At 35.0% G+C, this 14,880-nt stretch overlaps 1 long non-coding RNA gene across 1 annotated transcript in view; it reads left to right on the top strand.

The window, feature by feature from the left end:
• LOC116653522 overlaps positions 1-14,110 on the top strand; it is a 33,275-nt gene extending 19,165 nt beyond the window's left edge. Inside the window, exon 3 of the long non-coding RNA XR_004307554.1 lies at positions 13,903-14,110. This is a non-coding gene — a long non-coding RNA (uncharacterized LOC116653522). The remainder of the gene's footprint in view (positions 1-13,902) is intronic.
• Positions 14,111-14,880: the final 770 nt, after the last annotated feature.

The following is a 14,880-nucleotide window of genomic DNA, read 5'->3' as shown; positions in this document are numbered from 1 at the left end:
CCGTTACTGAAAGAATTTCTATTGGAATACAAACCTTTTATAGGTTATTACCCATAAGGTTTGTGCCTATAGTTTAGTGCCTATTGTCATTTGTTTAAAAGTGGGAGCTGAGCAACTTGTGGACTTCAAAAAATTGCTGTCACAGAATCTGGACACCTGATGGCTTGAATCACACAAGAAAATGAGGTCTAGGAAATGAATATCAAACTAGTATAGGAAGGCAGCACAATCTACAAAACTACCTGTGTAGTAGAAAGAAAAGCAGATTATGATATTTAAACACAGACATTCACTGCCTGTTCCCCTGTCGTTTTTAAATTATGTTTTTTTTTTGTTTTGTTTTGTTTTTTGATAGAGTAGATTTACCGAAGTAGAAATTAGATTTGAATCTTACAGTCCTTGTAATATTTTCTGAAAATATGAAGTTCATAAAAAGAAAGACTTTTGAAAATATCTTCTGTTTTTGCTCATTAGTATTTCTCTAGTAACAGCAATAGTAGGTAGAATAGTGACATAGGTACCCAATCTAGTAACCACAAACCTGATAACCAGGATACAGTCTTAGGATGTTATTTTCTGATGTATGAATGGATTCTTCCTTTGTAAACTCCAAATAGAAAGCAGACTGTCTCAAAAACAGGCAAAAAAATAAAAAAATAAAAGAAAAATCAACCAAGAAAATAAACACACCATGAACAAACATCTTTTAGTTCCAGTAGCAGAAGTATATGAACAGATAAAAAAAGTTTGTCCTTTTCATGGTGTATTCATCTTCAGTAGCTGAGGCAGTGCAGTCTCTGACAGTTCTTGTATATCTACATTCCTAAACTAAGGTTTATGAACATCATGAGCAACAAATGCAGTGCTACTGGTGTTTGTCACCCATCTGATTTATACATCACTTAAAACTTGATGTAGGAGTGTCATGTTATGGTTCTGTACTGTCACATTTAAAAGATATTTTTAAAATAAGATATGTTAAAATATTTTGAGTTATTACATTAGATTTCCTCTTAATCGATGAGTCAGTTTTCTGTTTAGAAGAAAAACCTCAGGATATTGCTGTAATTTGATAAACTCTTTTGCACAGTCTTAACCTTGTATCTTTGTATTCTTGTATTCTTACACAAAGACCAGTATATGAAGAAGTTAGAGGTGCAAACTCATAATTCAGGGTAAACACAATTGTACTACCTGCTTCTTAGGACATTTGCTACCTATCCTGTATTTTGAAAAGATAGCTCTTTTAAAATGAGTTGCAGAAATGCAAATTAAAATATACTCATATAGTTGTGGTGACACTTCTTCCATTTTATCACACTTTTCAATATTTTGTATTTTTCTTCAAGCATAATTTTGGAGACATTTAAATATGAGAGACTTTAAACTGTCATTTCAGAAAAAGTATTTTGTTAAAGAGCTGGAAGGCCTTAAAGACTCAAGGAGGCAAATGAAAGGAAACAAAACTTTGAAGTTTCACGTCAAATATTTTTATACAATTTTTATTGAAATTAATTACAGTACTGAATTATTTACACTGTGTACTAAGGGTAGGAAGCCCTGAAAATGAACGTTGTATAGTCTGTTGCATTGGTCTTTAGATAACATTTACCTTTCCATTATTTTATGCCATACATATAGTGATCAGCAATCATCATGAGATTCGAAGTACAATTTCTTTAAAAGCAAGAAAATACGAAAATAGAACTGTCATTTTGTAATGGGAAGAATCTTACTTAATAATTACAGTATATAGTTGTATTTATTATGGAAAAGGTATTCTTTAAAGAATCTAAGAACTGTATAAGCCACTTATAAGTTGCCAAACCTGAGACCTCTTGTATAAAACGGTGCCATCACATCAGCATGTAAGTGCACTCTGCATAAAAAAGGATGGGGATTGATTTAGGCCACACTACGGAGCCAACCCCAGGCTGAGAGTAGCTTTATTCTCTGCTTGTTTTCTCAGCTTTTTATTCATTTGCAATGAGGGAGTGTGGTGCTTTTTTTGAAAATGACTCTCTTGATGAGGCCTCTGATTGTAAAGTACTTTCAAACTGGGAACTTCACCACCTTTGTTGCTGAGTGGATAACTTTTCCATTTAAAAATGTGAACCCGCTTTCCACCAACTCCTTTCTTACTCCTCATTATTGTTCATGTGCATTAGAAGAGACTTTTTCCTGCCTGACTGTGTGCAGGAAGCTAGGAAAAAGGTACGCAAGTTCTAGTGCAATTGCATTGAAGCAAACTCTTTTAATAGCCAGACAGTACAAACAGCAGTTCTCTAAATGCAAGCTGAGGCTTCATCTAATCCACTTTACCTCTGCAGATCTCCTTATAGGCTTCCTATTCCCAATTTCCTCCTCTTACAGTACATCTACACCACGCATGTACAAATCAAACCATGCAAAGAATTTTAGTAACAAAAGTGACTGACTTGATGACAGATGTTCAGAGAGAATTAGTCCCTGGAAATGCTTACATTCCTCAGCTTCCCTTTCTCCCCCCACCTAAAAAAAGTGCAAGAATTCATTTTATCAATGAAGACTACAAGCAACTACCCATTATACTTCTGATCTTCTGATCCTTCTGCCCATTGTGATCTCACACTGACTTTCTAATTCTCTCTCAGAAGTAGACCAATTCCTTTGCTTATGAACGTGAGTTGTTTTTTCTCGTCATGATTTGAAGCTTACCTCTCCTATGCACTATGATACACTATGATACACTAACTGTTCTTCTTACTATATACTATGGCTATAGCTGTCAAATCTTCAAATCAATGGTAATTTACTTGTGGAAAAAAAGATAGATACTTAACATTTTAGCAAAAGTTTGGGCAATATTTAGCACTTGAGTGTTAAAGGAAGTGAGAATTCAAATTGTCAGCACTTAGCACTTTCATTCATATTCACTAATCTCAGGAAATTATGTCCTGAGAAACCAGTACATACTTAAAATTGAAACAGGCAGTTTAAAAAAGATTCTGCATAGCATCATATTGTTCAGTATTCAAAGAAGAGAGTGATTATTTTTCCTTTCCTCATTAAATTTGTGATTATATATCTTAGTATTTTATTGCTGCTTTGTTTGCAGCATCCCAGGACAGAATTTATCACAACCTATTATAGGAATACACTATCAAACTCTGTCAAATTTGGGTGTGAGGCTATGTTATACATTATAAATTACAGCAGCAGATGTTCTTTTAAAAAGTTGTGGTTTCTTTAAATGATCTAGCTTAGGCAAATCTTTGAATTGTTGTGGTGAGAGACAAAATTGCTGACAGGCTGATTTACTGGTGCACTTTTTAACCAGTATTCTGGAGAGTTTAGGAGGATGTCAGAAAGATATCAAGGTAGGTAAAGATATTTATTTCAAAAGTTGTTTTATATTAAAGACAAATTGGTAGGTTTCTTTGAAAACTGAATGGAAAACCAGTGATAGTTAAACTTTTCATTTAGCTTTTTTTTTTTTTTAAAAGAAAATAATTTCCAGATGCCCACCCAGTAATCTGCTAATTTGTCTCAAAATAAATAAATAAATACAATATAACAACACAGCCAGTTCCTCATCCATTGAACAGTCCATTCATCAAATCCATGTCTTTCCAATTTGGAGAGAGGGATGTTGTGGGGGACCACACATCAACCGCCTTACTGAAGTCCAGAAAGATAAAATCAGTGACTCTTTGTCCATTGTTACAGTTTTGCCATCATAGGAGGCCTCCAGTTAAGTCAGGGTGGATGTCATGCTGAAGTCATGCTGGATGTCTTGTATCATGTCCCTGTCTTCTGTGTGCCCTAACATTGCTTCATGGAGTATCTGTTCCATGATCCTTCTTGGCACAGAGATGAGGCTGACAGATTGGTAGTTCTCAGGGTCATCCTTTCTACCCTTCTTAAAAAGGGGTGCAAGATTGCCTTTTTTCCAGTCACCAGGGACTTTACTTGACTTTTTAGATATTGTGGAGAGTTGATGAGTGACATCAGCCAATTCCCTCAGGACCTTGGGATGCATTTCAGTGGGGCTCGTAGACTTATGGATATTCAAGTTGTTCTCCCTTTACCTACTTTCTGTCCAGTCTGCTTGAGGGTTTTTGGAATAGCAGTTGCCAGTGAAGACTGAGGCAAAGAATTATATACTACCTCAGCCTTCTCCTTGTTACCAGCCTGCCTGTCTTGCTCACTAGGGGGGTATGCCTTCTTGAACTTTCCTTTTCTGGTTGATGTACCTGTAGAAACCTTTTCTGTTCTTCTTTGTAGCCCTTGCCAAGTCCATTTCCAGTTGGGCTTTTGCTTTCCTGATCCCATCCTTAAATAGGCTAGCTGCATCCCTATATTCCTCCCAGGGTAACTGTCTCTGCTTCCATTGCCTGTGCATTTTCTTCTTGCTGTCCATTTTGATGACCAGATCCTTGTTCAGCCATGACAACCTCTTGTCTTCCTTTCCTGACTTCCTCCACCTGGGGATGGAGAGCTGTAAGGAAAAATTCCTTGTAGACCTGTCAGCACCGCTCCTCTCCCTTGTTCTTGAGGACAGTTTCCCAGGTTGGTTTTTTGTTGGTTTTTTTTTTTTTTGTTGTTGCTGTTTGTTTGTTTTTGTTGTTGTTGTTGTTTAAAGATGAGATCAGCTTTCCTAGAATTAAGTTTCCTGATTTTACACTTTGTCCCATATCTCTCAGGAGTGTGAACTCCAATCATTCCATGATCACTACAGTCCAATCAGCTTCCAATCCTAATATTTCCAATCAGCTCCCTTGCATTGGTGAGCAAAAGATCCAGTACTTCATCCCCCATCATCACTTGTTCAGACGTTTAAGTGCAAAGCAGCTCATAGTCATAGTTCTGTCAAGTTTATGAAGTAACTAGCATCTGATGTGCTTGCTGAAATTAGTATAAGATTAGCATAACTTCAAAAATTTAAAAAAAAAACACAAAAAACTGAGTTGAAAGTCTTGTCTCTGCATAGTCTGCTTCCAATAAAGAAAGCTACTTTACAGAACTCCTGCACAGAATATGCTAAAATAAAGCTTGGGAAGAGAAGGAAAGTAACAAAAGCTCGAATTTCACATTCAGAGGGAAAAAGGATCAGTTTTTATATACCACTAAGAGAAGGTTAAAGTGGGATTTAGGGTTGAATAGGAAGAAGCAAGGAGGAAAGATACAACAAAGCAGAGCAGTCCAAACATTAGGCTCTAGTTTTAGAAGTGAAAGCAATAGTCCAGATAGTCCAGTTCTTCTGTGGTTAAAAATGAGGTATGAAATTATTATGTTCATATGTGGACCAACCCTGGTTCACATAAAAAGTTAGTGATTTGACTTCAGATACCAGAAAGATTATAGTTCTAAAAGTATCTACTTCTATATATTAAATTCCAATGTTATTTTAATTCGAAACTTTTCAGAACATGAAATCTTTATTTTCTTGGTTAATTAATCAATAAAATGAACATAATGTATTTCCCATAATAATTTGATTAATATTCCTGCATATATGCATTATAGTGCTGTCCTTCATTGGATGATCCTATTCTACTTCTCCCAGAGTAGCTGTATTTTTTTGAACTAAGCTAATTATTTCTCTGTTCTCCACATTCTCACCCACAGACAGGGAAAATAACACCATCTATCTTCAAGGAGCTTTGTGAAGATAAATTCCTTTACTTTTTATATCCTTAAGATGCTCTAATAGGCACATCAAAATTCCAAAGAAATCTGTAATACTGAAGCAAATACTAATATAAGAGATCATACACTGAATAAGTAGTCAAACACCAAGTAACTAACCATTCATTAGAAGAGGCAGAGACTGTATAAAAGTAGATAGTAAGTAAAGAAACAGTGCATAAATAGTCTGAATTAATAATGATCAAACTGCATTAGTTTTAGCATTACAAAATTTACAACTACACTGGAATGGGCTGCCCAGGGAGGCATCATCATCCCTGGAAGTGTTCAAGAATGTTTAGATGTTGTACTAAGGGACATGATTTAGTGGGGAAATACTCGTGGTAGTTGGACTGGATGATCTTGGAGGTCTTTTCCAAACTTGCTGATTCTATTATTATATTCTATGATTTTAAATTTGGTTTCATATATATCTTCTATTTTATAACTTCCAGATGTTGTTCTATAGCTCTTACTCTGTGTGAGGAACATATAAGGCCCACGACACTAAAGCAAATGCTTTGAAATCTTCTTTTTACTTATGTTCAAAATATAGTCCCTTGAGTAAGGTTAGGACTGTTTCTCTTATTTCGCTTATTTAAAACTACTACTTATGAATATTCCAAAGAGCACAAAAATGAATTTGGCCTCCCATTTTCAACTTTTATTTTATCTATCAGATCACACTTCATTCTGTGTTTGAACCTATTTTGGAGGAGTGAAATGAAGTAATGTGTAAAAGAAAATAAAGCACCAAAAGTTAAAGTACTAATACTAAATAAGGAACTGTCATACAGGAATTGTAAATACTCCTTGCACATTACAAAGGAAATGATGTAATGCGTGGTGTTCTAGTCCATGTTCTTGCATACTTTTAATAAATCGAACAGCAGGGAAATGAGAGAGTGAGCAGTGGGCATATTTATCTATATGCTTGTGTCCTGTGCTTAAGAACAAAAGACAGTGAAAGGAAAGTACCATTAAGTATGTTTGAAGTTATGCAGCTGGAAGCATAGTAGTGCTCTTTCTAATAATATAACCTTATTCATATAATTATCTTCTCCAGACTATCTCTACTGGCATGCAGTAGTTACAGTGGCTCTTCAAGGTTTCCATTAAAGCAAAGTTAACAAATTTAATTTGCTCTTAATTCTACCATTCTGTATTTTATGCTTATATAATGCAGCTTCTTTTGCATCCTGCTGCAATTCACCACAAAGGGAATGTAAATTATGGCAGTGATAAAGCAAGTTCCATTTTTTATTTCACTTAAAAATAGATCTAACTACTTAGATCTCAGTATACCTTAATTGTGTTCATATTATGATTAACTGCAATGATGAATAGGATTCTCAAATATTTTTGTGGGATGCGTGGTCTACCATCCATCTCAAAGTGCTCCCATGTTATTGTCTCCTATGCTGCACCATAAGCTACACCAAAGCAGAGGTTGCACAAACATATCCAGAAATGGTAGTCAGATAAGGGTCCACTAGCCCATGCCATCAACCCACTGATTGTAACTACTACTTGCTACCACTCACTGTTCTTCACATTCCTTTACCACCTGACTCCCCATACTGCACAGCGTTTTCCAGCACTCACCATCTAAGTGATGGAAAAGAAAACCTACCATCCAAGTGTTTCATTATATGCATATAATATACGGATATATATACTCCCACATTACCCACAAAGGAGTAGTAGAGCTGTAGGCATGCATAACCGAAACATCCAAGATAGAGAGATGGTAGAGATGCAAAGTAAAAGTCCTGTCTTCTTGATAGCGGAGATCAGGTGTAGGCACACACTGAATAAATCCTTGTCCAGAGTGTTCTGAGATCAGAACACTCCTGTACATGGCAGAAATAAGTCCAGTGTTTCAGGACAGAACTGAATCCTTCATCTTTTGCCTGGCAGTAAGACTTAGAAGTAGCTTCCTTGTTAACTTTCTGCTGGACAAACAACTTTAAAATATCAAGTACTGTAGGTAGTCCAGGAACCTCTGTCAGGGCTGTTATGCAATCCAGAAATTTGAAATAATGTCAACAGTGACTGCAAAGATTTTTTGAGCTGTAATGCAGTCATACTGGGCTGTTGAATATTGACGATGAAAATCTAGTGTACCACATACACAACTTGACATTGCTTAGTCTTGTGGATATAAAATAGAATACAATTAGTGTGCCTGGAATAATTGATATATAATAACCCTTTGGGATGTAATGGCACAAGATCAAGTATGTACATGTGCTTAAGACCTAGACCTCTGTAAATCACAGAATCAACATTTAAGACAAACCTGCTTAATCAGTTATTCAATTGTAAGTACTATGGCAAATGATATTTTCTAGGATCATTACTTCGCTTCGGACATGCCAGGTCATTTCATTTTCACAAATGATATACACGCATTTAATTAGAACAAGCTTACAATTTATTTAATTTTTTAATTAAATGTTGTATTCTTATTGTGCTTTTTGAAACATAGTTTTTCTTAAGAAATGCTGTAAGAGAGAAACAGACCAAATGGAGTTTATCAGGGAATGCAGTGTTCTTTAAAGGTTCCCACAATTCAGGTGTAGGGACCTTTTGCATTCTTTTGAGAATCGAGGGATTTCTGTGGGTTTTTGTTTGTTTGTTCTGCTCAGAATAGGTGTAAGAGAGAAAACAAAGAAACCTCTGAAATCTTGGTAGCCACTTTTCAATAATTCAAGTGACCCTTACTGCCCCAGCTATACCTTCTCTACTCTGGATGTTATCCCATAATCAATACACAAAGCCACAAGAGTACATGATAGCCATTGGGGATCAGCTTCTCTAATCATGGCCCCACTTATGAAAAAAATGTTTGTGAGAAAACCAAGGATTTCAAGTCCGAGAGGACAAGAAAAGAGAATCTGATAGGATTCAGCCTCTAAAACAAGTCTTGTATCTTGAGCATCTTCCTAGCCTAGTTTTAGCAATCAGCTTCAAGTAATCAGTAACAGCAGTTTGGTAAGTCTATAGTAAAGTGGGATGCTACAGCATGTGTTTGGTTCAGAAACAGTAACTCTGCTTCAGCTGGGTTTTAAATGTCTTCCTAGCCCCTACATAATCCTAGCTGCAGGCTTTGTTGAACCAACTGGTGTTTATTTTGAAACTGACATCTTAATTCCAGTAGTCTGACTGCTTGCTGTAGGTCATTATCTTCCCAGCAATGTGCCGACCACTATGCAAATAGGTGGAAAGGGTAAAGAACCTTTAAATGATACCTGAAAATCATGCAGTTTGGTTTGAATTACTGTGAAAGTTGTATTCGTGTTTCTGTTTTCCACTCTACTCATCAGTTGTTTGTAACTATGCTAGAAAAGATTCTCTCCTGGCTGCAGCCCAGCAGATTGGTGCTCAGCTTGAGAGGAACAGTATTATTTAACTTTGAAAATATTTATTGATTCATGTTTTAATTAGCAGTAAAAAGCATTTTGTTTATTTTCAGAACATTTTCCCCCTCACATTTAAGGGCAGATTCTACTCGTTTTGTGTTTCACTTGCATAAAGGTGACATTTTCATAGATGCTTGCTTGGCACAAGGCAGAACCATGTACTTGGTATCCTGCCCTTGCTTTTTGGAAGATCCAGAATTGGCAGCAATGGTTATGCGTAGGGGGTTTTTGCTCTCTCTACAATTTGCTACCCAGATCAAATATAGAAATTTTTAACCCATATTTTGTGGTTTCATTACATTTTTGCATTTGTAGGTGTTTTTCCTGTAATATGCTTTGTTCTGACATTTAAACACAGAACAGATATGTTTTAAATGCTTATGCTTAAAATACCATTCATCGTGTTTCTAAGTTTGCACAGTACATTCTAATGAATAGTTAACATTTTGATTCCCAAAATAATCTCTGCAGAGAACCATTTAAAGGAGAAGCCAGGAAAATGGTGGCAAGTAAATCTAGGATTAAATGATTTACACACTGATCCAAAATTATGCATCTTGTCTATCTCAGGAACATTTGGGTTAGGAACTTTTAACAATGCCACTAGTGTTAGTGGTTCTTGCAATGAATACCAAGTACTGGTAGAAGGGATTAATTATTATCATTATAGTCCTGAAAGTTGAAGCAACATTATTTTATAACACAAATAAATCAAGCATCCAACACTGCTTCTAAAACAGTAGAACCGAGCAAAGTATTCCTAAAGAACGCTTAATTTATTTGTTAACAGCAACAAATTTGACAACAGCAAAAAATCTGTTTTTTAATATTCAATAGATTTAGAAGAATACAAAGACATTTTCAAAGTCATGAAATTTCATTATTCATGATGTGGTTATTTCCAGAAATTTGAAAGATATGCCCTTTCATACTCATATTTCCACTTGTGACTTTTAAAAAATCACAATGAAGTGCATGGACAGTGAGTTCTAGAAAGTTTTTGCAAATTGCAATCGTGGTTATCAGCTTTTTTATCATGTTTTGATGTTTTGATATGGCTATCATGTTTTTAGCCATACTTAACGTACTGGGAAACTGATGCTTAGACAAGTAAAGATGTGTGCTCTGCATGTTACAAGCCTAAACACTCCCAAACAAGTTCAGGTGGTTTGTGTTGCATTGCTACAAAAGGAATGTAAAGGACAGCACAGGCCTTGCCTGAACAACTGTTTCCAGAGTGGCTGTTAGGAGATCTGCACACCTCTCACAGGGTGTCTGCAGAAATGTTAGAACTGTGACTGTGGTTTTATGAAACTCACATGTCCAGTTACCAGAGATGACTGCCTCAGTGGCAGTGATGCCAGTAGTGTTGGGATGCCCTCTGCCATCATTGCATTACTACAAGACAATGCACAGCAAAACCCAGGGTGATTAATGCAAGTCTGCATAGCTCCTATACCTTTAATTTTCCATAGATAACTTTTAACTACTGTAATTCATCACAGACTGTACTGTTTTGGTGAAAAAAAAAAATTTGTGCATTTGTGATTTGCCTTATGTATATATTAGTCTCACTTTGACCCATTGAATGAGAAGCCTTCTAGAACAAGTCAGCCCACTCAAAATTCTTTAAGTTCAATACGATAGTAACTCCTCTTAAGACTCACTTGCGTATCTCACCATTCAACCTCAGATGTTTCTAACATTCTGCCAGTACCTTTGTCTAGCAGAGAGGTTCCAAAACTGCCATTCAAAGCGTTTCTTTTCCCACAGATGGGTTCATATATATTATCCATAGCATCACCAATCTTTGTCAGCCAATCTGTCAGCTATGAAGTCATAAATTACAGCATCCAAAAATTCTTTCTGTTCATACTTTTTCATTATTTAAAAAAAAATATTTTAAAATATTTATTTCAACAAATATAAATGAAAATCTGAATTTAGCATTTCTAACAGTGAAATCTTATTCTCCCATGATTATCTAATGGTGGTGATGAAAAGGCATAACGAGGGAGATTAGAGTCTTACTTGAAAAAAATACTGCCACTTCTGAGAGTTAATTTCATTTAAGAAAAGACTTTAGATGTGAGGAAGAGTTGTTTCATTTCTCTGGAAGTTCTTCAGTTATGCTGTATGATTACATACTGTTAAACAGCTAATAAACACATAAAGAGGAAAAGATGTTAACCTGCAAACCTATACAGGCACTGTTTCCATTCGTTTTTATTCTGTTACTGCTACCTTTTCTGGAAAGAATCTTCGAGCTCACTCAGTCTAACATGCCAGCACCACAAAGACAAGCATTATGTGTGTTTATCAAGCCCTTAAAATCAGACAAACATCTTTCCTGGAGTGCAGGCATGCTCTGCCTGTTGTTCTCACATGGTCCTGAGTTGTCTGGAGCTCTCTGGAGCATCTATGTGAACTATTTCTGCATAACTCTGGCAATCTCTATTAATTCTTTCCTTTAAGGTCCACTCAGTTGGACCTTAGTTGCTCTTCCCTTCTTCGGATTCAGTACAAGTTTAACTTCAGTGATTATGGATAATCACTACATACTACATACAGTAGTAAAATAATCACACTAGGTTCTTGTGCAATGGTGTTAGAAATTGCATGGTTCTCCTGGAAATACTTTGATAAATTCAAGGTTCAAAAGCTGAATATCACATTTGCTTACTTCAGTAATTCTTTGCAAAGAATAAGAATCAATTCAACCTAGCAAGTTATATTTTTTTTATTCATGCCATTATTTCAATATAATGATTTTTCATCTACCTTTCATTGCCTTTCTTTATTTTCACTCCTATGTAACTGAATGCATAGGTGTGCAATATTTTAACTCATTTTCTGTCATTGGAAAATTTCTAAATCAAACTTATTTTTCCAGCAGTTATTAATGAAACCACTAAGTAACATCAGATCCTAAACAAGTCCTAGACAAAAATGGCAATCACTTAATTTAACAGTTTATTTTCAGTACTGCTGATTCTTTCTTTTAGGAACCTTGCAATCTTTTACTGCTTAACTGCTTCTCCAGTTAAGATAATCAGCTAAGATAACCCAAGCGGGTTATGGTAATCTACTACATTTTTACATGAGAATGAGTGTGATGACTGCTTTGCACAAATGCAGTGGCTTGTAGAAAGTCAGCAATGTTCTGATGTCCTGCCAACAGTCAACTTTGACTCTGCTGATGAGTCCTAGAAGTACCTTCTAGGCATCCTTCTTTCTTTCTTTCTTTCTTTCTTTCTTTCTTTCTTTCTTTCTTTCTTTCTTTCTTTCTTTCTTTCTTTCTTTCTTTCTTTTTCTTTCTTTCTTTCTCTCTCTCTCTCTCTTTCTTTCTCTCTCTCTCTTTCTTTCTTTTTCTCTCTCTTTCTCTCTCTTTCTTTCTTCCTTTCCTTCTTTTTTTTTTTTTTTCCTTTTTTTTTTTTTTTTTTTTTTTTTGGTCTCATTCTGTTTTCTCTCTTTTTTTTTTTCACTCTTTCTATATCCCAAATTTGCATTCTTTTTTCTCAATTCATTCTTCCTTTTTCTATTTCCATTTGTGTTCCAAGCAAAACTTTACCGTTTCTTTCTGAACCACACAGCCTACCTTCTTTGGACACTTCCATTGTGGTTGTTCTGTTCTTGCATAGCTTCTCTCAAATCAAAAGCTTATTCATGTCAATGACATATCAAAGAAACAACTTTTTGGTGAAGTTTCCATTCTTGTATTGGTGACACTTTAATTTTGTTTATGATGTGATATCTCTGCTGACTGTCTGTATTTAAGGTCCTTTAACAATCTGCTTAGCTCCTCTTGGTAAAATATTCTAGAACTATGACAACTTTATTAATTTCAACCCAATATATGAAGAATCACAAATGTTACAAAAATATCTGGAAAAAATATCTGCATTTCTTAAGTTTGTAAATCTTCAGCTACTGAGATTTACAATGTGAAGAAGAAAAACTACCAACTGAAAATTTTTCAGCATGTAAATAGAGAACAGCAATGCTTACACGTATAGGCACATATGTATATATATATCCATATAAACGTATGATATTCTTAAACTAGTCACTCCGAAACATTTATAATGTGTATTCCCTAGGAGGTGTCACATAACATTCAGAGAACTAGAGAGGAGACTATACGAGATAATATACAATTCACGTCTCTGGAACTTTTTGTGGGCAAAAAAAGAGCAAATCTATCACATCTATTTCTATTTAATATATTTTTATGTTGAAAAAGGTTACAGTACTAAGAACCTAGTTTTTATAAGTGTACTTTGAATATACATATAAATATAGTACAAGTAAAATAGCTATCAGTTAAATGTATGTTTATCAAGATCACAGTTAAGAAATCATGTCTATTATTTTCTTTTATCAATAATGCAATTGTGGCAGTCAGTGAATTGGGACATTTTATACATTACAGAAGGTATTTGTAATTCAGGATTCTAATTTAAATACAACACCGCAGATTATCAGGTCTGTAGATATCCTGGCGGCAACATCCAAGATTTCATTTTATTAAATGAAACAGCAGCTGAAGAGTCCTGAACCTGCTTCCTGAACCAGTGAGTTGTCAACACTAACCCCTTATTCTCAATCATATTTCGTGCAGTGGTTTATCGGGATGGATTAACTCTGAACATCACAGAGAAATACAGATAAATTGCAATCTGAATTTTTCATGTGTTTCATTTTTGATAATTTTGCATTTCTGTTACACAGTCTATATATTTATTCTGGATTCCTTTGACTTTGAATGATCTGGTTAATACTAATAAAATAATTTTAATTCATGCAGAACATTTGGAGGATTCACACTGAAGGGATGAAAGTGGGAACTCGAAACATCACATGATGGCGTTTGACTACTGCAGCAGAATTGTACGGAAGGGTGTAACAAATAGATGGTGTGGGAAAATTTTGACCTTCAACTGGACTACAGTGTGTAAACTTTGTCTTAAATATGGATATGAAAACTGTACTCTGCAATAAAAAAAAAAAAAAAAGCTTCTCCAAAGAGAAAAATAATGTGGAAAATAAAAACCATATGATACAACCACGTGTCAAAATAATAATAATAATCATTTTAAAAAAGATTTCTGCCTTAAATATATTATTACCTACACCTCTGATTACTTTGGAAAATAAAGGCAAATGTTAAAGCTATGTTCACTAATCTGAAACTTTAAATCCACAGTTTCTACTCCAGTATTTGATAAGACCTGCACTCGCGTGAGACCATTTTCATTTAAACAGAACTTTAGGTCATTTCTGTTAATTTGGGTAATGTTTTTCACCCCGCATTTTCTGTCTGTTCAACTCCCCTACTAAAAAGTAAAACTTAGAATTGCCTGTTTTTGGATCCTACTACCTCAGTATTTGATTATTACCGCCAAGCCTAGAGTTCATTTTGTAAGATTTCCTATTTAACACATATCCTTGCAGGATTTCTGTCACAGTTCATACAGTTCATGCTGACAAGGTCTCTGCTCAGGGGGAAACTTAACCAAAAAGACATTCTCCTTGATTTAAAATAAAAAACCAAATAATAATAATAATAAAGACTTATTAAGTATGTTATTTTGTCTTGAATTCTGGCTGTACGTGAAGTACAGAAGTTATTTAGAAATTCAGATGTTAAAAAAAAATTGTTGAATTTTCTGAACTTAACTCTACACTTGGAATATAACATCGGCTTTTACTGCCTGATTGCTAACCATCTCTACAAAGCCTTTATTTAATTGGAATATTTATTATAATGTTCATCAAAAGACAA

This window comes from Coturnix japonica, chromosome 5, assembly GCF_001577835.2.
Source record: "Coturnix japonica isolate 7356 chromosome 5, Coturnix japonica 2.1, whole genome shotgun sequence".
NCBI lineage: Eukaryota > Metazoa > Chordata > Aves > Galliformes > Phasianidae > Coturnix > Coturnix japonica.
The sequence above is the reverse complement of the archived record's forward strand: the minus strand, read 5'-3'. Positions and strand labels throughout refer to the sequence as shown.